Source organism: Acomys russatus, chromosome 9 (assembly GCF_903995435.1).
Source record: "Acomys russatus chromosome 9, mAcoRus1.1, whole genome shotgun sequence".
NCBI lineage: Eukaryota > Metazoa > Chordata > Mammalia > Rodentia > Muridae > Acomys > Acomys russatus.
The window spans coordinates 8,839,846-8,862,660 of NC_067145.1; the positions used below are offsets into that span (position 1 = coordinate 8,839,846).

Genomic DNA, 22,815 nt, shown 5'->3' on the forward strand with positions numbered 1-22,815 from the left:
CTGGACGAGCTACATGGCTTTTTAAAAGTGGCAATGGAGAGGAGAGAGAACAGTGGTAGCCCATGTATGCCAGGCGTATGCTCTCACCATTTTCTTATTTTCTTTGCTATTTGTGGATTTGTGTGTGCATGAGTATAAAATGTTACCGTGAAAGGAATCCGTTCAGAGCTAGGCATTGTGGTACATGCCTTCTGTAATCCCATCACTTGGGAGGTAGGGACAGGCAGAGAAGGAGTTCAGAGCTAGGCATTGTGGTACATGCCTTCTGTAATCCCATCACTTGGGAGGTAGGGACAGGCAGAGAAGGAGTTCAGAGCTAGGCATTGTGGTACATGCCTTCTGTAATCCCATCACTTGGGAGGTAGGGACAGGCAGAGAAGGAGTTCAAGGTAATTTTTAGCTATATGGGGATTTTTGAGTCCAGCCTGGGCTACACAAAACCCTGGTGAGTTTTGTTTATTTTTTTGTTATGTTCTCTAGAGCAAATACTATATAGTGATAGTTATAAAGCAATAAAATTGTGGTTATAAAAGAGGCAAATAACTTTTTTTTTTTTTTTACTTACCACATAGGGAAGGATATAAATACATCTTTTCAGAATGTGTACATGTGGAGGTTAGAGGTCAACCTTGGACATCATTCCTTAGGCACCATCTTGTTTTTCTAGATACTATGTCTATTCACTGAGATCTGGGGGAGGTGTCTTTGAGTATGCTTGGTTGCCTGGCCAGTAAAATCTAGGATCTGCTTTTCTCCTCCCTATGTGGGGGCCACAGTCCAGTCCATGCATGACTTTTTACATGGGTGCTTGAGAGTGGACTGAGGTCCTCATGGGCATCTAGCCTGCAGTTTACCAACCAAGTGACCATCCCAACCTGACAAATACATCTTATTCAACCTCCCAGTTTCCTGGGGTATGCTGTGTTGTTATTGTCATGATTTGGGACTGGTGTGTAGACTATGAAGCTGGGTGCTCCTTCCAATCAGTGAAATGAATGGTTTTCATTTTTTTAGGTACTTTCGCAAAGAGCTTCCTCTATCAATGAAGCTGTCTCTGATGGCAGGAGGAGATAATTATGTTCAGGCAAATAGCCCACAAATGATTTTTTTTCTTACCATTTACAAACTCTAATGTGTGATTACAAATGCAGTTTAAAAATTGAATAACCTAGAAACATTTTCCTTAGCCTTAAACTTGGCCTTGCTCTGGTCAAAATCATCAAATCATTCCCATGCCCTCTGCTGTTGGTATTTCTCAGAGAGAATCACACTTCAACTTCTAAGGCAGCACAAGTATTTGCTCACAGCACATTCATGAAGTGCTTGGCCCAAAGGGAAATTCCCTGAAAATTCAAACTAAAAAAGGGCTGAGTAAAGAGGAAACAAGTATTAGATTTTCCCTTTGATTTACTGTGGGATTGTTATGATGCAAAATGTCCGTAACCCAGGGAGAAGTCTCAGTGACAGACCTACCTGGCATGCGTAAGACCCTAGACTTAAACCCCACACCATCAAAGGAACCCCCTCCCCAACTGACATTTTAGTAAGACACACTGGTTCATTCCTATCATCCAAGTACAAGATCAGCCGAGTTTGAAGGGTTGCTGCGAATGGAAAACCATCCTGGGCTACATAGTGAGTTCCACTATAACCTGGGCTATAGGGGGACATCTTACCTCTAAAAAGACCAACTAGCCAAACAAACACAAGTGAAGTAAAATGCTTAGGATATTGAGTGACTTTACAGAAAAGTTGAGTAAAGCTTAATTCATTACTATTAGTATTTGGATATATACAAATTCCAAACTTAACAGTGGGAACGATGGCTCATCAGTTATGAGCACTTGTTGCTGTGGCAGAGGACCTGAATTATGGCAACTCACAACCATTTGTAACTCCAGTTCCAGAGGTACCGATGCCTTTATGTGACCTCTGCACATACTAGGCATGTATTTGTTACACACACACACACACACACACACACACACACACACACACACGCACACACACACACACACACACACACACACACAAGCAAAACATTGAGACACATAAAATCTCTCTCTCTCTCTCTCTCTCTCTCTCTCTCTCTCTGTTTAAATCCCATTCTCCACACATGTAATTAACAATTCTGTAGATTTAAGAGTCCTCTATACCAAGTGTGGAGGTGCTATGGGAGCTACCTAAGTAGGCCGGTCTTTTGTTCACATTACCATACACAATGGATAACGAGTACTGTGTTTTGTATGAATCACTATTTTATACTTGGGTTGCAGGTCTACAAAGAGGACAGAGTCATCTATTTGGCTTTTAGGACAATAAAGAGACGAGAAAGGCAAGAGTTACTAGTCTTTAAAGTAATAAGAAAACACTTGCTTGATTCTGATGAATTTCTGGCCGTGTTAAAAAAAATACTTACTTGGTTAATTTATAACTAAGCTGCAATTATCTCCTTTAGGTGATAATTTTTTTTAGAAGTCGATTTTCAGGTTTGCATTTCACAGTAGAGACCAGGTGTGTGTGTGTGTGTGTGTGTGTGTGTGTGTGTGTGAACATGCCAAGGATGCCATCATTCTTAAAGCACTAGGCTTACAAAGACTATATAGATCCTATGTGGAACAGGAGCATTTCATTCTATTTTGATGCTTGTGTGCCATCGTGCATAAAATCTATGTCTTTCTATGTTACTGTCTTGGCCATGTCCTCAGCTTAACTTTTTTTAATTGCATTTTTTATTCCTGTAACTTATTAGGTTTCCTGAACATCTTTGGTCCCACCTACTTATTTAGGAAAGTATGGAAAGACATGGAGGGCTCTCAAGTAATGGGCTGTGAAAGATAAATTAGACCCCACGGCTTGCTAGCATTGTGAGCTTCATCTTCAAAAGTTGTTCTCTTCCACAAGAGCACTGCCTATCTGCTAGGAGAAGCATTTGGCCTCTGCTGCCAGGTACTGTGAGTCAGATTCTAATAGTGACATCCTGACTTTAATTCCCTATAGCTCTCCGCAAGGTGGTGTGACTGCTACAGAAGCCGGCACTCAACAGTGTTCACGTCAAGATATTGATGAAACAAGTGGAATGGTTTCTAGAAATCCATGTGGATGGGAGACAGGGACCATTGCACACACTATGAACCTACTTACAGAGGTGTCTCATGAGAATCACCATCCCGCACATGTTTCTACTGGAAAGTCTTGGAAGTTCCCTTAATAGTCTGGTCTTGAACAGCTAGACTATTGGCTAAAGATAATTCCCTTGGGCCAAACTCTTTTGGCTTAAACAAGCTGACTGTTTCCCCTCTAGTAAATGAACCAACTTTTTTTTTTTTTTTTTTATTACTCACACTTTCTTCTATGTTCCTTATGTTTCTACTTTATAGTTGATAGTGCTCCAAAGACTATATTCAGTTAGTTCAATAATTATGGAAAAATCTGAAGTTTCTCATAGAACTGCTTTGAAAATCAGAGCCTTGGCCCTAAAGAGGAACTTTTCTTCTTCTTCTTCTTCTTCTTCTTCTTCTTCTTCTTCTTCTTCTTCTTCTTCTTCTTCTTCTTCTTCTTCTTCTTCTTCCTTGTGTGTGTATAGGCTGCATCGACCTCACAGAGATCTGCCTGCCTCTGCCTCCCAAGTGTTTGGATCAAAGGCATGTGCCACTATGCCTGGCTCTAAAGAGGCACTTTTAATACTACAGGCAAATTAATTTTTATAAGAGCAGGGTCAAACAAAACCATTACTGTTTATACCCAGGAATATGTCCAAATCTCTCATTTATATTAAAATTAAGATAGAAATCCCAATGGTAATATAGAGATAAAAAGCAAGATCAACACAACAGACATTTCTATATTTCTTCCTTAGTATGTAGAGTATTTTTACAAATGGATTCCCTCTCTTCTTCCCCTTTTCTCTCCTCACTCTCCCTCTCTCTCTCCTGTGTGTGTATATGTTTAACTTATTTTTTGTCTGCACTTCTTCTTTTTCCACAATGTTCTTGAGTCTTTGTATTAAAGAATCATTATTCAGACACAAGTGAAGCCACAGAAAGTTCAGTTATTTGTGCTCTCACATTTTTGTGAAGCAAATGAGGTGGGCTCAGCAGACACTGGTTAGGCTCAGGCACCTTGAAAAATGCAATTCAGACCAAGTCATCACACGTTCCTTTCACAAATGAGACCCTAACTCTGATGGACCCCGGTGAATGGCTATGGTGACTAAGCAAGGGCAAGGCCACTGCCTTATGCAGGGTGTTATCTCATTTGCAACACATTTAAAACTTCAGAACAGATTTTTAAATTGGAAGTTGAAAGCTGAAGATTGGCAGCAGAAAAGGCTGATTCACCTTCCGGAACTTATCCTGATCCAAGTTCCAGGAGAGGCTTTTAAAGAGGGAGGTTATCTAGGGCCAGCAAGATGGCTCAGTGGGTAAAGGCACTTGCTGCCAAGCCTATGGACTTGTGCTTCATCCCTGGAATACACACATGTGCACACACATGTACACAAACAAATAGCACACACACAACATATATCCAGACTCACAAACACACACAGAGACACATACTTACAACACACACACATACACACAAATAAAAGAAAAAAATGTAATAAATATTTTTTTTCAGAAAAAGTCACCTGAAAGGTGTTGTTAAGCATCATAGAGAAAAGTTATAAGATATAAAGATGAGAAGAAGGTCAACATGTAAATCTTAGCCACTTTGGAACCCATGCTTATTTGAATGGGAACTTTTTGCCATTAGATGCCTCCATTACAGCACAAGCCCTGCATGTTCATGGATCCCTAAAAGAATTATTGGCGCTTCTTTTCTCCAAGCATTTCTTTGTTGGTGAGAGTTCCTTAGTTGCTGGAGTCAGAATTATAAGCTCATTCTTATTAGTTGGTAGGATGGTATTGTCAGGGTTCAAGAAAAATATATAGGAAAAATAGGAAAATTTTGTATGATTTTGATAGTGGTAGGTTCATGATTAATTGGTATTGCTTTGATTTGTAATTGTATGTAGACTTTTGGTTATTCAAAAGTTTATATACATAGAAAATTATGAAAATACCTCAGAAGTCCCTGAAGTGAGAGGGGGTATAGAAATGGCAGACAATGGCTTTGCCCTGATCCACATATTAAGGTTCTGTTTGGAGAGTGCTAACTTGTCCATGAAGAAAAAGCAGATGTGCTCTTATGGTCATAGCAAGACCTGTATTGCAACGAACTGCATGGTGGAGGCCTGGAGCGCTCCCCTACAGGTCCCTCCACACTTAACAAGAAAGTTTGCGGTAGCTGGAAAGATGCAGCCTAATAACACATTGTCATCACAACTACAAAGCAGGTAGAGCCAGAAAGGGAGCCCACACAACAGTTCCCAAGGGAGGTGGATGCTGGCCACAGGTTATCTCTGTCTTTATCCTGGGATGGGGCACCCACCCAATGACTACTAATTAGGCACTCAGAAGTCATTGTTCTGACTTGTTGCTGCAGTAAAGAAGGGGCATGTGATCCCTCACACTGTGCTTTCTAGAAATGTCAGCTGTTTGAAAGCGTCTCAAGCCTTCTGCACATGGCAGCCCTGTTCCTGAGGGAAGAGGACGCTTCACAGCAAGTTTTTCCTTGCCAAGCTGGTGGAAGCAGAGGGTGGAGGACGTGAGACACAGGTTTTTTTTTAATAGTAGACAACTTGATGGAAAATGCTTTTGTTCCGTATATTTTCTTTGTAGAGTGAGCACTGAAAAAAATGTAATTGCAATAAATTGGTGTAAAAGCCAACTAGGAGAGGGACTGCAAGTTCCCCTGGAGACACCAGCCTGTCACTTCCTCCTAATGGCAGTAGAAGATAATTGTGGACAAATACAGTGGAGTTACATCATGCATTCTTCTCTCAGCAATGTGCTGTTACCTTGTATTTTTCTGAAGAAATTGATTTCTTCCTCTGCTTCTAAAGTATGGCACAAACGATAAAACCAGGTAGGAAGGGGTCTACCTCTTATCTCACCCCCAACATTTTGTTAATTAGAATACACTGAAGAGAAAAACGTGTATGTGGGGTGGGAGGGGTGAGCACAGTTATCTGTTGGATTTCTTTTCAGTTTCTGAGCTCCATATTTAAAACATGGCATGCACTTTGCCCTCTTCGTGGCATAAAGCTATCTGCTTTAACATATCCCCTTTCTGGTTACAACTGGTTTTCTGCTCTTCCAACAAAACAAAACAAACAAACAACAACAACAAGAAAAAACCACCAACCAAACACAGAGTCACGCAAGTGCCCAAACACAAAGGACTGTCCTCAAGTTAAATTGGGAGGTATGTTTTTTCTGCTCCTTCCCTCTTCCCCACAAAGCAGAAAAAATCCTGAGGGTTTTGCCTTTTCAGGTAAAAAACTATCAGCAAGAAAAGAAAGAAAATAAGCCAGCTTTGGCTAGCATTCACATGGCTGTTACTCCTCTGAGGAGTTGAGTATTAAGTCACCCTATCTGTCTCTGTTAGCATCGCAAGAGGAGCTTGCACTCCTGGACAGTTAGCCCCCCCCCCCCCCCCCCTCCCCCCGCCATACATAAGCACACCCCAGCCACACTGTTAAAGGAAACATCTTTTCTAGTCTACACTGTGTGACTCCAGTAAGTGAAAGTGAAGAGACAGACCAACAGAGCTTGCAGTGACTATTATTATTTTTTTAAAGTGTCTTCATAGAAAAAATGAGTGGGAGAGAGAGAGAAATGTGTGAGTGTTCCACATGATTAAACTTCTTGGTTCTTGACTGTTCTCAGAAGTAGTTAAGTTAGGCAACCAGCCCCTTGCATACACAAAGACCCGAATGTAACTTCCCATAAAATATGGATTTTATTGCAGCACTGACATTTCTCAGTACTACGTACTGAGACGTTGACCTCGCCAGCATCTCCCATCTCGAGATGGACCGTAACTCTTGGCAGGCGCATAACTACGGAGAAATTGACCCCAGCTTTGCTGCAGTATAGGACGCTGCAACAACCGCCTTCATTAAATTCCACAGGAACGCTTTGGGGACTCCACTCTTGCATTTGACACCTAAAACCAGACGCACCAGGTCTGCTCTCTAAACAGTCAGTCGGAGGAAGGCATTCTCCCTCAGATGTGTGTGTGAGAGCCGACCTGGAAGAGCACCAGCGAGCAGCGTCTTCCACATGACTTTTCCCTGGACAGTGTGCTCCATTTTCGAAGTCCAGGGTCGGACTTGCCTTGCAACCTAAGCATTTCTGTCCTATAGAAGCCTGCAGGCACTGCTCCGAACATGCAAGCTAACAGTTTTCTCTAGCTCATTCTCTCAGCCAAACCCATTGCTGTAAGTTTTCCTTATTGGGAACATTCCAGAGTTTTCAGACTACCTGAAATAATTTCTGCGTTACTCTCAAAGCCAAAAACGTAACTCAGCCCAAGCAGTTACCACACAGACCCTTGTATTGTTGGGTAGGTGGAAATAAATCAAGCCCCAAACGGCTCCGCCGATCCTGCACGCACTAGCGCCCTTGGTAATTGACCAGGCAACTTTGCAAAGCTAGAGCTCGACTAGCCGCCTCCTCCAGCGCCCCGGAGAGGACGTCGGCAGCTTTCTCCTGTCCGCACTGTTCCTTGCCACCCCCCGCAAGCCCCTAGGCGTCTCGGTCTTACCAGGCGGCAGAGGAGCGGCGCCCAGGCTCCCCGGGAAGCGGCGCCGGTCCTGGGCAGGGCCAGCAGCGCCACCAACGCAGCCCGACCCGCGCGCCTGCCAGCACCCCAGCTCGCGGCTGAGCATCCCTCCCAACTCAGCGCACAGCACACACCCGGCTCAGAGGATCGCTCTCTTTCTCTGATTGGCTTCCATCAACGCTACAGAATTAAAAATATATATAAAGAAGAAAGAGAAGGAAAGAGAGGAAACGCACGCAACCGCACAAGCTCCCGCATTGCCAGCAGAGACTGAACCTACCACTGTTCGCCTTCCGGCTCCGAGGGACACCCCGCCACTCGCCCAGGATGCTCCTGCCTCCGCCACGGTCGCTGGCTCTGTGCTTCTTGCTGCTGTGGCTGGAACTGCAGCTCTCGGGATGGGAAGGTTACGGCTTGGGAGAGCTGGCTCTTGTGGGCACACACTGATTTGCAAGTGAATGAAGTGGGAGGGAGCAAAGAGAGGAGGACTTTGTTACAGAGGCCCAGTGCCTGCCCCCGCCCGCCCCCTCCCCTTGACAGAATGACTCTCAGTGTTTGAAGTCCCGAGCAGTTTGCTCTCTGGAACACTCCTGCAGCCCCAGGCTTCCCCTTCCTCTTTTTTCTTAATTTTTTTTTTTTTAGGGAGGACGGTTTAAGACCTACTGAGAACTTGCGTGACTCTATCTGATCTTTTTTTATTCTATCAAAATGTACCGTGTTCAATTACCAGCAACGGTTGGATGCTCTTTTCTAATAGCCCAGGCAATTAAGATTCCTGGGGACACGGTACCGCGTGGTGCTGTGGGCTAGTTTGGGGAGACGGTACGCACAACCTGCAGGCGAATAAAATAATTCCGGTCTCCTGAGGTAACAATACCGACGGCTGTTCTACATAACGTAAACAGACGCGAGAAGACAGATCCATGAATGTCTTTGCTTCTCTCATTTCAAGACACGGGGTTTTTGTACCTTCAGAAGCTCTGGCGCTGTTGTGGGTTTGGTAACCCCAGAGTGCTGTAGCATGGAGCCATATGCCCCCGGGAGGGTAGAAGCGGTTCAAATTCAAACGCCTCAGGCACACCACTGTCTTTAAGGCTGATCCATTTTTCTAAATGAGCTGATACCAGGATACACTACACTTGCAGACCATGGTCTATATTGACCTTTAAGACGTGTTTAATGTTTGGAGATCTTTCTGGGAAGTTACTGAAGTAAGACAACGTCTTTGTTAAACTCTTTGGTACACATAGGTAGACACGATGTCTGTCTGTATACTTGCCAAGAAGCGACTTCTACTATGAAGGGGCCAAGCTGCAGAAGTCTTAAATACGTCAAAGCATTGTTAAAGGAGAATCATGACTTTTCTGCATAGGAGATGCAGACGCGTTGCAGTCAGGCACTGTTGGATTAAGAAAATTAAATCTAATTACCACAATGGTTTCACCCCAGGTCAGTAGCAGACCGGAGCCAGCTGTTTGTGCCTGCTACAAGCTCTCAGCAAGATTTCCATTGCATGGTGCTCTGAAGACATTCCAGCCACTTGGCTTCTGAGTGATTTAACTAGCTAGAGGTTGGTCTTCTTCCCAAGAGAGCTCTTACTAGAAAATCTTTTGTGTCCCTAATAGAAGTTCAGGCATTTTAATGAAGCCCGCAAAATCAAAGTATTCCTTCCAGGCAGCGGTGCTTCAAAGAACTGCGTGTGGAACTGTCTCAGCACAGATGTTCTGCACATGGATGGTGGGAAGAGTTGAAAAGACGTCCCTGTGATGAGGAGCTGTCTCCAGTTTGCAGAAAGGGGGCTGGACAAGTTCTCTTCATGTAGCCATTTGAATTGCTGTGGAGGATGTATAGGGGAGAGGCCAGCTGCTGCACATCCGCTCAGTCTTCAGGCTACAGACCTTAATCTGAAAGACTACCTTGGTATGCCTGTATAGTCCTTTACAGCTCACAAAGTATTCTTATAGGCCATTTAACGGGATTCTTCTGTCAATATGGTGTGATTTTTTTTTTTCACAAAAGGACAGAGGAAATAAATTGATAAAGGCACAGTAGATGTTAAGGACTGTGTCCAAGGTAATAAAGCCAGAGGCAAAAATATCCGGATGTGTATATGCCAACCAGGGTATCCACAAAGTATGTGCGCAGATGTAATTTAATAGCATGTGTGATAATAAATTGATAAAGGAACATATGCAAGTATGTTAATGAAAGCATATTGTGTAAGATTGCCTCTAGCAGACGGATGTATAAATTAACTGATTTTATGCTATATGAAGGGTGATACTGAAGTAGACTGTCTACGCATCAAACCAGTTAATATCTCACAAAGGAAATCTCTTAATTGTTTGTGATGTATTACCCTTCAAACTCCATTAAGCTACACATCAAAGGTGGTTAAAACAACCTCGTTTTATTAAGAGTGGACAATCCACTTGCTCCTGAACACTTTTGTGTGGCAGCATTAAGTGACATTAAGGAGCTTGTAACCCCAGGATATCATACTAAAGGGCTTTGTGTGATTCTTGAAGCTTCCTACTGACATTTACTACACTGACTATTAATGTTCAATTATGATATTGATAAAACATCCAGCGTTATTTTATGCTGCTGCATTGCTCACTCCTGCCAAGTCCTGCTGTTGGTTGCTCTCTGGCCCACAGAAACACCTTGGCAAGCCAGAGAAACTAGCCAAAGGGAGCTGGGCAAATGTGGCAGGCCTTGTTATCACATGGGGTTTTGTCATGAGCCCAAGAATGAGATTCGGCAGGGCCTCTGGAAAGGTCTAGAAGCAGGTGCTGGGAAGGCACCAATGCTTGGCTTTGAGTAATTCTCCCTCCCTCCCTTCTGCTGTTGCTTTTCCTGTCTTCACACCTGGCCCCACCCAGTTTAGAAGGCAAACAGTACCCATGGCTACTTCCAGAAGCTTGCCTGTTGGAAAGACTTAGCAAGTTTTTCTTCCTTCCTTCCTTCTTTTCCTTCCCTCCCTTCCACCCTCTCTCCCTCCCTCCTTCCCTCCCTCCCTCCCTTCCTCTTTCTTTCTTTCTTTCTTTCTTTCTTTCTTTCTTTCTTTCTTTCTTTCTTTCTTTCTTTCTTTCTTCCCCATATAGTTTCTTAAGAATAGCTTTGATTGATCATACTCCTCCAAGGATGGAGTAAGTAACTGGGGTCTGGGAAGAGAGTTAGCAGGCACTTTCACATGGGTTACCATGGCTTTTCTAGGATTGAAGCAAATAAGCACACTTAGGAATGTCCTTGGATGCTGGGAAGACAGTCTACAAAAGCTCGCATTCCCTGTGTGTCCCCCTGTTTTCTTTAGTAGGTTGGTGACCTTGAAGTACCTTATCAATGCCAGGGCATGTCATTACTTTATACACCACAGCCAACATTACATCTCACCTTTTTGTTGCAAAGTTTCATTATAAAAAAAGGAACCTTCTTCAGAGACCATGACTAATGGTGTGTGTGTGTGTGTGTGTGTGTGTGTGTGTGTGTGTGTGTGTGTATCCTTATGTGGAGGCAGGCCAGATGTCAATGTCAGGTATCTTATTTTATTGCTTTTCACTTTAATTATTTGTTTTGAGACAGCATATCCTACTGAATGCGCAGCCCAAGGGTTGGCTAGACTGGCTGGCCAGTGGTGTGCTACCTGTCTCTGCCCCTCAGCACTGACATTGCTTGTATGTCACAAGAGTCAGCTTCTGCTCAGGTTCTAAGGAGCTGAACTCAGGTTCCTGTGAGTGTGTCCATCATGCGCTTCACCTACCGACCCATCTCCTCAGCGCTGGATATTAATTTTGATGAAGAATGCCGTGTTCTCCTGTCTGCCTTCAGATGATTAACAGACTATCTTGTCGTTGTAATAGGGATACGTGCAAATGAATATCCACAGGGGTGGAAACAATGGTTTTGTGGTTAAGAGCACTGATGGGTCTTGTAGAAGACCTAGGTTTGATTTCCCAGCACCCACATGGTGGCTCACAAACATCTGTAACTCCAGTCGCAGGGGAGATGACACTTTGATGTAAAATGCACCCTAGTGCTATTATTAGGAAAAGTACGTGTTAGCTTTGCTTATGACTTCATCATTATGGGACACACCAGCGAGAAGAGTTCACTGAGGTGCAAATGCCCTTCTTCCATATCTGCTTTGTATGTTTGAGTGCACACACACTCACATGTGTCAGTGGAAGCTGGGAACATGATTGACGGGTGGGAGGGAACGTCAGTGACTTCTAAGCAGTATTGAAGCAAAACAAAAGAGACAGGAACTCTCAGCGGAATTCCCATTTTTTTTTTTTTTTTTTGTAAGTACCATAAACATTTCAAGATGAATTCAAACAAATTCACCCAAACTGCAAGTGCTTCTATGGGTCCCCAGCCCTGGGAGAGCGTCCAATACTGTATCTAAACTTGGATCCCCAGTTGCATTAAGATATTTCCATCTTGACCATTATATTTGACTTATTATGATAGGTAGATTACAGTAAGTCAGGAGACTTCCAAATGAGATAAATGCACAGAAGCAAATGTCATAGACCTACACAAGGTATTTTAATACTATGAGCATTTCAGGGAAGAGTAGATAAATAGACTTCTTTTTATTTTTTATTACTTTTTATTCACTGCCCTATTGTGGAATATAAATTTCCTGTTCATATATGTACAAGTTTGGTAGATTGGTATTAAAAATTGTACTATTACAATGCATAATTTTGACATGCTAGTATGCTGTTTTACTTTAATAGTGTTTGCAGTTTTGGGGATCAAACTCAGTGCCTTTCTATGTGCTGGACAGGAGTTCTGCCTTTCTCCCTTTCTTTCTTTTTTCTTCCTTTCTTTCTTTCTTTCTTTCTTTCTTTCTTTCTTTCTTTCTTTCTTTCTTTCTTTCGTAAGGTTTCTCTGTGTGGTCCTGGCTGTCTTGTAACTCTGCAGAGCAGGCTAGCCTCAAACTCAGAGATCTACTTGCTTCTGCCTCCCAAGTGCTGGGATTAAAGGCATGTGCCACTACCGCCTAGCTTAGTGTACTCTTTTAAATAAGTGGTATATACCAAAATAAACACAAAATCCCACATTTTCCTCAGAGAAAGAAAAAAATAATTCTCTTCTCACACCAACCCACCTCCCAATTTTAGAAACACTTGATAGGAAGAATGACAGCCTGAAGTGGGGGAAGACAATATAATAGCATATGTTCAAAAATATTTTGGGATTTTATAGATAGTGAGAACATCAAATTTCACAGTATATCATGGCTGTCAAAAAGAAGACAGAGGTGAAGATGAGAGGATGGAGAAGGCATATTATTTGTAAGAATAAGTGCTCATCTAGAGTAGCCTCACCCTCACCTTGGCTTCAGTTCCTCTTTGGGTACCATACTTACATACTCTTTTCTTCTTGGTTCCTAACTTTCTTCTGCACACACTAAGACAGCCCTAGTTCTCTGGCTAGACTTCACTGTTTACATATTCTGTTTCAGCTGCTATTTATATTTACTCTGAATTATTGAAGTGACAACATTTATTTGCTTTAGTTATCATTTTATCTCTGATGCTAGAGAAAACGCTTGGTGCTTGAAGGAACGAATAAGCAGAAATTAGGACGAATGGGTGGGTTCAATGGATGGAAAGTGGGAGTGCTTCATATGTTTAAGAACATGCTTATGAGTTAATGATAAAGACTGAAGAAGAGGGCTCCTGTGCTTGGAGACCTGTCTATGGAATAATTAGATTGCCTTTTTCTTTTCTTTTCTTCCATCACCAGGATTTGAACCTATGGCCTTACAAGTGCTAGAGAAGCCCCCTACCACTGGGATATCCTGCCAGCCTTTAGATTGATTTTAGTGTGTCATAAGTTTCAGCCACTAGATGATGTCACATTTCGTTGACTCTACAACACCCATCTCTTCATATTTTGACCTCATTGAAATGACTATATGGGTCTGTGATAATTGACAAGCTAAGAAAGCATGACATCTAGATATAGTTCACCGGTCTTTTCTTTTTCTCAGTGACACACAAAATAATGACACTGCTTCCTACTGTTGGGATCTTAGATCTGATCAAATGATGAAAGTGCATAGTTGATTTTAGCTCAGCATATAGAAGGACTTTCAAATTCTGAGTGGTTCAAGATGAGAGATGCTGGTAAAGATGAGTCCTAGCCCTGAAGATATTCCTTCACATCTGGATGACTTCTTGCCATGAGTGATCTCTCACATTAACATCAAACATGTTAATGAGTGTAGAGCCAACCTTTTTTTTTTTTTTTTCCATATGAGAATATAAGGATCACCTATGTCAAATACAATGCAATATCTTACTAGACCAACTGGACAAGAACTCCCATTCCTCCATCTTAAAGTGCTTTCATTGAGCCAGGTGTGGTGGCACATGCCTTTAATGCCAGCACTCAGGGGGCAGAGGCAGAGGCAGGTGGATTTCTGTGAGTTTGAGGCCAACCTGGACTACAAAAGTGATAGCCAGGACTACACAGAGAAGCCCTGTCTCAAAAAACCAATAATAATAATAATAATAATAATAATAATAATAATAATAATAATAATAGTTATTATTATTATTATTAAATGCTTTCATTCACTATTCATTCTTGCTTTCATTTTAGGCTTAAAGCACAGGAAATGGGCACACCAATATTTTGATCAGAACAACAGCATGCAATGGATGTGTCAGGGACCTGTTCTTTTTTATTTTTAACTTTAAGTGTGTGTTGCATGTGCACATGTGAGGGCAAGTACATAAGGGGTCCAGAAGAGAGCGTCCCATGCCGAGGAACTGGAATTATAGTGCAAGTCACCAAACATGGGAGCTAGGAACTGAACTTAGATCCTCTAAGAGAGCAGTGAGCACAGTGAGCACCCTCAACGGCAGAGTCATCTCTCCAGCCCACCGGACTCTCGTTTTCTATGCAGATGATCTTATTTAGGCTTCCTGACAGTCTGTGCAGGAGGAGATGCCACTACATACTCATTTTCTGATGTGGGAAATAAGGAATGGGAGGCACCTTGCTTAAGGTCACACTAGGTAAGAGCTGCAGCTGAGACACAAGCACACACTCCTGCAGGTGCTTTCAGAGCCACTGAGCTCACTGCCGAGCCTCTGTGCCATGATGTGAAAATTAGAACCTGCCAAGGTCTGAAATGTCTGGTGCTAAGATGAACATATTCTGAGAGTTGCATGACTATCTTCTATATTATTTGCCTCAAAATATCTGGATAATGGTCTCAGTTCTCTAGTGGATTTATTTCCAATTCATATTTTGGCTGTGCAAAAAAATTTCATGTCCAAACGACACTTTTGCTAAATTTAACGGCCAGGAAATAAGTGAGATAACCTTTTCTTTCAAATCAAGAAAATTCAGCTTTTTTTTTTTTTTTTTTAAATTTTATTTTATTTAAATGACATTCCCCTCGCTGGGCTGCCTTGTCTGGCCTCAGTGGAAGAGGATGTACTTAGTCTTGATTCAACTTGATGTGCCTGGGTGGGAGGAGTTGTGAGGTGGGGGCTCCCCTTTGAGTAAAAGGGGAAGAGGAAAAGGGAGAAGAGACTGGGAGGGTGGGACCAGGAGGAGAGGAGGGAGGAGGCTGCAATCAGGATGTAAAGTGACTAAATAAATAAATTAATGAGAAAAAAAAAAAAAAAGAAAATTCACCTTTCCTTTGTGTTTGATGTATACCACCTGTTTCCAATATTTCCTATTTAAAGGTACCTTAAAACTGAGAAAGCCAGCGTGCAGCTCATTTCTTCTCTTTTACATTGAATTAGAATCCATTCTTTCCCCTCATTTCTGATTTGCCGTGTGTGTGTGAGTGTGTGTGTGTGTGTGTGTGTGTGTGTGTGTGTGTGTTTGAGCATCTACAAAAGTGTGCAGGCTCTCATTTGCTTTTCCACAGAGCTGCCTCTGAGCACTTCCTGACTTTCTGGGGGCAGTCTAGATTCCTCAGAAAGGCATCCCAGGTAGAGTCACAGCTGAGGTTGCCTCGATGCCCCTTGGGAATGTACTTAACATTCTATTATGGAGGTTTTTCCCCCCTGGGGAGGCACGACACATGTATCTCCTCAGCACAGATAGAAAGCCTACAGGAATCAAAGTATGGATGCCACAAAAATCTGTCTTGACAAACCAATGAGTTTCATTTGGGTTGCTTAAAGGAGAAGTGATTCAAAGACACCCACATCCACATGAGCCCACGCCAGCATTAGCGACAGCTCATGAAAGCTGCAACCCTGGAGCTCACTGAATGACTTGCTGCCAGTGGGGTAGACCTGCAGATCTCCTGTAGGCAAGCTGACTTCTCAGAGCCTTCCATGCCGGCATCTGGCCACTGCTTTCATAATTATGGGGAAGGCCCCTCACGAATCATTTGAATGTCAGCTTTCCCAGGCGTATAACGTTGGACTCTTATGAATCTTCCTGGTCCTTTCCTAGAGGGAATGTTTCAATTCAGAGGCAAGTATTTTTTAATTCTCTCTAGAAGTAAGAAGAAAATAGAAATACATTTGAGTATTAATTAATAAGAAAAACTGTAAAAATCCATGTCCAATTCTTAGTACTTATCCAGAGACTGTTATGTTGACAATGGAACCAAATCTTTTGATGTGGACTTGCTAACACACTGTGTCATATTGGAAAAGTCTTTATCTTTTGGTCCATTTTCTTTACCTGTAAAACAACGAGCACAGTGGAATAAATTTTCACTCCAGTGGTCATTTATTGGATCCTATCTGTACTTGCTATTTTGCATGTGGCCACTAGGGGGACAAAGGCAAACTCTTTCTACTTAAATTGTTGCTGCCCATTACCCGTTCAGAATAATAGTGTCAAAGAGCAACTGTAGGGAAAGCTGACTTTTCTTAATGAGATAGTGAATATTTTAAAGCGGCTTTTTATTAACTGGTATTAAATTGTGATATGACCTGGCACCTCTGTAAAATCTGAGAATTTGAGGAAAATGATTTTTATTATCTCCGTGACTAGTAAAGTCTTTGGAAAGCGCAGTCATATATCTCCAAGAGAATTACCAAGGAGGAGAGTTCAGTAGGCCACTAAGAATACAGGCCGGCAGGATTCTTTAAAATACATCACAAACCACAGTGCTTTAAGAATGGGGATAAATAAGGGATTATGCTCCTTTCAGAAGCTGTAGATTGCCAAACAAAAAGCCCAGTGTCAGAGGTGGCGTACTTCTTTCCACACTGCTGGTCAGAAGTATCCTAGAGACGCCCTGTGCAAACAGTATAGGCTGCTGCCACTGCTCTTGGTGGCTCACCAGAACTTGGTGGTGAAAACCTTTTGCAGGAGACACCAAATACTTTGTTCACTGGACAGAGACAAATAAGGCCCATACTGATTGGGAAGCACCCAGTGTTCCTCTCTGCTGGCCAGTGCCCAGATGGTGCTGTGGAGGCTGTTGGAGGAGAGAGGCCATCAATAGTTTTATTGAACGGAGCACCCTCTGAACTACTGGAAAAAGCAGAAAATATGCCTCTTGCTACAAGAGTAGAGCTGAAGTCTTGGGGCTAACCAGCTACTTGCTGATTGGATTTAGAACTCATTCCACAAGACGAAGCACTTGCCTGGACTGTAAATCTGATCAGGAACCCATGCTTGGAGAGCTCACAGGCCCCAGGGTTGAACCTGCTACTATTATTTTGTTTAATGGACCTGGTCTCAGTCTGTCCTCCAAATTCATATTGATACAACTCTCAGGCCTTATAGAAGCATTTTCCTTGTGCAGTGGGTACTGACTAGTGCAGAAGTGCACAGCTGGTCAAGTGCAGAGAGTGAGTGCTGTGGAGCTCCCAGGCACAGACAGGACACTGAGGAAGAGGGGCCAGAAAGATGTTAGAAGCCAGGGCTTAGGGAAGAGCAGAGACCCCTGCACGCATGATCCCACACCAGCTGTGAATTTATGCACAAGACCCTCACAGACAAAGTCATTAATACTCCAGCTCTGAGGAAAAGGAGACACAGAAATGCCCCATGATACTAAGAGTTGGCAGGCTGTAAGGCAGGATTTTTTTCCCCTTTAAGAGTGTGCCTTTTGGTATGGCTACTATGCTCCAGTGTGGTTCCACACCTATGAGCACCTGGGCAGCACGAGTTGGGCTCAGTGGATTTTAAAAAGGAACAGAGAAGACATAAAATTGGAAGGTGGTTGGGGGGGGGGGTGCAAGTAGAACTGGGATGAGTTAGGGGAGAAGTTGGGGGAAAATATAACGAAAATACATTGTATGTATTCATGAAATGATCAGAGAATTAATAAATATATCCTTAGTAGAAAAAGAAAGGACAAGGGCATTCATGGCTCTCTGTTCCCGTTACCAGCATTCCCCACCATGGTGAATTGCACTCTCAAACTGAGCCCAAATAAATCCAGGCTTCTTTTAAAAGAATGCAGATAATAACATGTAAAGTATGTCCCACAAGCATTTCACCCATGGAGCCATCTTTCCAGTCTTTTTAAGTTTTCTGAAAGTATCTATCTATCTATCTATCTATCTATCTATCTATCTATCTATCTATCATCTATCTATTTTCTTTCTGTCTCTATCCTTTTCTATTTGCCTATCTATCTGACTATCTATATCTATCTATCATCTATCTATTTATCTATCAATCAAATATCTATCTACCTATCAATCATCTATCATCTATGTATCTATCATCTATCAATCTATCAATAAACTATCATCAATCTATCTACTTGCCTATCCATCTATCTATTCATCTATCTATCTATCTATCTATCCATCCATTATCTATCTATCTATCTATCTATCTATCATCTATCTATCTATCTATCTATGTTTTGTGTAGCCTTGGCTAGTTAAGAACTGTCTATTGGGATTACAGATATTCAGCTCATGCCTGTCCGTGAAGTACCCTCATCATGTGCATGAGTGAATAGACACTTTGAGCTGAGTTTGCATACCTCCTGGTACTTCATGCCAGTGGCTGAAGGGAGCTTTGACTCTAGACACCTGCACATCAGAGTTTACACATTTCAGTTCTCCAAGTGTGCTACTACATGTGTTATACAGTCTATGCGACATAGCACTTTCCAGATTATCACCTGCATTGTGTTAAATGCTCATTACTGCTTTGCACAATTATTACAGTTTTCTTTGGTCTTGGGCAAGCAAACTCAAACAGGCTAAGAGCCCTGAGCAAGACTCCTTAGCTTGAAGTTGACCATCACTTCTTGAGCTGTAGGCTAAGATAAAGTATAGTCTGGCATTAGACAGAATAGGTCCAGAAGCACTAATGCTTTATCTCATACTGTCAGTACCAGAATCTGTAGATGGATAAACATATCTTTGTATTGACCTCTTAGTTTTGAAAGGCTTGTGGCGACAGCTGGTAGCCTCTAACTAAAAAACATAAAAGTTGCAACTTCGAGGTTTTGAATGACAGCAATCAGCTGTTTATTACGTACCTGTTACAGACTCAGAACTGTAATCAGCATGCTGTAAGTTGCCTTACTTAATTCCAAGAACAACATTCTAAGGTCAACATCCATCTCATTTTACTGATGAGGAGCTTGTACCTTGGAGAGATGCAATTAGGTCTTCAGAGTCACACAGCCAGTAATTGGCCAGAGCTGAACTCGAATTTTAAGTACAACTTGAAATTTGAGAAGGCTCAAGGAATCACATTGGTTGAAATGGTTGTGACGACACTTTCAATTCTTACATATGAGTAACAACCAAACTATAGCTGGGCAGGTAGGTGGCTTATGGCTTGATGTGGAGGTGAGAAATTAGGAACAATAAAACGGAGGGTAAGATTTCAGCTAGCCTGCTGTCAAATTTTGCAAAATATGATCTTTCTGTGTTGAAGAATAATGTGTTGTAGACCAAAGTGGGGCTAAAAAGATTGGCCCACTGACTATAGAGAGAAGATGCAGCTATTCCACCAGGGAGTCCCCTCCTCACAGCAATGGACTTTTTGTCTCCTGCCTGACCTGGCAGCGTAGCTTCTCACACGTTTGGTTTTACTTCCTCTTCATATTAATACAATATTTCTTTACTAAGAAGAGGAAACATGAAACCTATCACCCCTTCTCTGTCCCCTTTAGTGTCTTTGAGATACCACTGAACAAAGAGGAGGGTCTCAGAAGAGGCCTCACGATGAAATCAGTGACTCTCTCTCTCTTCAGAGCTTGATTTTAAATAACTGATGGGGTGCAGAACATTAGCCCAAGCAGTGATGAATGTTATATGCCCTCCGCTGCCTTTTTTTTTTTTCCTATTGATGCTTTTTGTTTATGTCAGTTTGTCCATGAGGATTTTGGATGAGAATATATACATTTCATTGTGTGCTTAAAGATATTAGATACGGTTGCAATTTTTATTTCTGCATTTGTTTACAAATATATGTACTTTTCACCTAACTTCTAATTTAAAAAGCATCATTTTTTTTTGCATTGAAAACTAGTAGGTATTTATAATGTTTCTTTTCTCCTGTGTGTATGGAGACCACAAACCCATCCTTAGCTCTTCTCTTGTCCAGGTTTCCCACACAATTTTCATAGAAGCCAAACGATTACAAGAATTTCCATGGTCTGAACCATGACTCTAAGTCTATCCTTGACCAGAACCTTCTAGTTTGGCTCCTACATTCTTTACTACTTATTCTGTCTTTTAACTCCCTGCTTGGAGCATCCAGGCCCCCAAAAGAAAATCATGATGTGGCGAGTGACGCAGTTACCGTGCATCTTGCTAAGTCATCTTTGGGCATGTACCTTATTCTGTTAGCACTTACACAGGCCATGATTACAAATATACAGAGTTCTTGAGGACTGATTAGACATTAAAAATACAGCACTCTTTTGCATTTCTAAATGAAAATCATTAGAAAAGCCTATTAAAAATGGCAGAGCATACATAGCTTATCAGAGTTGAGACACTTAAATTCAGAAAGTGTTGGTGCAAAATTTTATGGTGAGAATGGTATGAGAAGAAATATTACTTAGTTCACACCTCCTTTGGATCCCTCTGTGTGCTGCTGCATCTGTGGCCTTTTTTTCCTCCCTTCTTTTAAAAAGTTACAGTGACTTCACTGAGATTTTGTGATATGCTGAACTCTTCACAGCTTGATCCTTTCCTGACTTTGTAGTGAAAACTAGTGTTGTTGAGTGGAACACAGGTTGCTGGTTGCTCTGTTGGACTGGCAGGAAACCTAAATGCTTCATGTTTATTCCTTGCTGCCTGGCAAGTCCATTTAACTCCCTGTAGGATGCATGGCACTGAATACAGACTGTGGTGGGATAGCATTTTAGGATAATGGGGTTATATCTGGTTATATAAACTGGTTATGGATCTGATATGGTCTCCTATTTTTGTGGTTTACCCTGTTGGACTGGAGACTGATTCAGAGACGTTGATGAGTTTCAGAAGCTGGCCTCTTGGGATGTGGCAGCTTGCCACCATGCCATCAGTTTAGACTAATGATTGCACAGGATTCTCATGAAGCAGATGGCTACTAACCACAATATTAATATTATTTTGCTTTATAAATTTAGGGAAAATAATTTCCACAGTTGCAAGGGGGAAAAAAACCTTGCTTGGATTTTATAAAGAATGATCTGCTACAGAAATAACATGCTGTCAGGACCTGTTTTATACACTTTCATTATCAGTGACAAATTGTGATATTAATTCTATAGCAAATTTTTGCTTGGGATTTTAGTGTTTCTCTGAGCCATTTCCTTTCTCTGCATCGCTAGCTGTAGAATAAAATGCTATGAATTTCTCCTTGGAGGGATTGACAGCTGGATTTAAATGTTACCTCAGTAATTTGCTTAGAGATTTTTTTTTTATAGATTGGAAGAGGGGATATGCCTTGACAGGATTCGGAGTGGAGTGGAAGCTGGAGGTAATTGCTTACATAATCCAGGTAGCAGAGACTTCCGCCTGGATTCTTCCAATAATGTAGCCCAAACCAGAGACATTTATTTCTGTTTGAATTAGCCAGGTAATTACTCGTGGGTTCTGCTTTGTTTTGCTGATGACATTGAAGACTGTGGAGGTTGGGAGAAAGGATTTCAAGAGGCGAGTTTATCTGGATGAATCTGTGATCTGTGTAATTCAGCCAGAAGTGCCAGTCATTATTTTGTTTTGGTCAGTGTTCTGGACTTTCTTTGAGTGATGCTGTTTTGGTGTTGATTCGCAGAGAAGGATAATTCAGGAATGCCCAATATGAGAAAACTAGGGAATCAAGATCACTTTGTTTCAAGCCTAAGGTTTTTTTTATTTTATTATTTTTTAAAAAGTTTTTATTTAAGTAATTTATTCAGACTACATCTCATTTGTTATCCCATCACTTATATCTTCCTGTTCCCCCTCCCTCCCTCTTTCATCCTACTCCCCTCTCCTAGGTCTGTGACAGAAAGGGACCTCCTCCCCCACTATAAGATCACAGCCTATCAGGTCTCTTCCTGGTAGCCTGCTTACTCTTTCTCTGTGTCACCAGGCCTCCCCACCAAGGAGAAGTGGTCAAATAGGGGGCACCAGAGTTTATGTCCTAGTCAGTCCCTGCTCCCCACACAGTTGTGTTGCCCATTGGCTAGATCTGGATAGGGGTTCTAGGTTTACTGTACGCACTGCATGCACTGACCTTGGTTGGTACAGTAGTTTGAGTAGACCCACCTGGGGCCAGATCTGCCAGCCTTAATGGTCTTCTTATAGGTTTCTAGGACCCTCTGGATCCTTCTATTTCCCCATTCTTCCTTACCTCTCTCACCTAGAGTCCCAATAGGAAGTCCCAGTATCTATTCCAATCTCTGGCTAAGTGAAGACTTTCAGGAGACATCTCTGTTGGGCTAGTGAGTATATGCCTGACATGTATATCTTTCTGGGTCTGGGTTAACTCACTCAGGATGATCATTTCTAGTTTCATTCATTTGCCTGCATATTTCAGGATTTCCTTGTTTTTAATAGCTGAGTAGTATTCCATAGTATAAATGTACCACAGGTTTTTTTATCCACTCTTTGACTTTGAGGGACATCTAGGTTGTTTTCAGGTTCTGGCTATTATGAATAAGGCTGCTGTGAACATAGTTGAGCATATGTCCTTGTGTGGTGGAGCATCTTTTGGGTATATTCCAAGGAGGGGAATAGCTGA

General features: G+C 42.0%; 1 protein-coding gene across 2 annotated transcripts in view; it reads right to left on the bottom strand.

Annotated features, from left to right (window-relative positions):
• Positions 1-8,186, bottom strand: part of Cdh6 (cadherin 6) — a 134,713-nt gene extending 126,527 nt beyond the window's left edge. For both annotated transcript variants that reach the window (XM_051150980.1, XM_051150981.1), the window contains exon 1: positions 7,952-8,186. The gene's annotated coding sequence lies outside the window, so the exon portion shown is untranslated. The remainder of the gene's footprint in view (positions 1-7,951) is intronic.
• Positions 8,187-22,815: the final 14,629 nt, after the last annotated feature.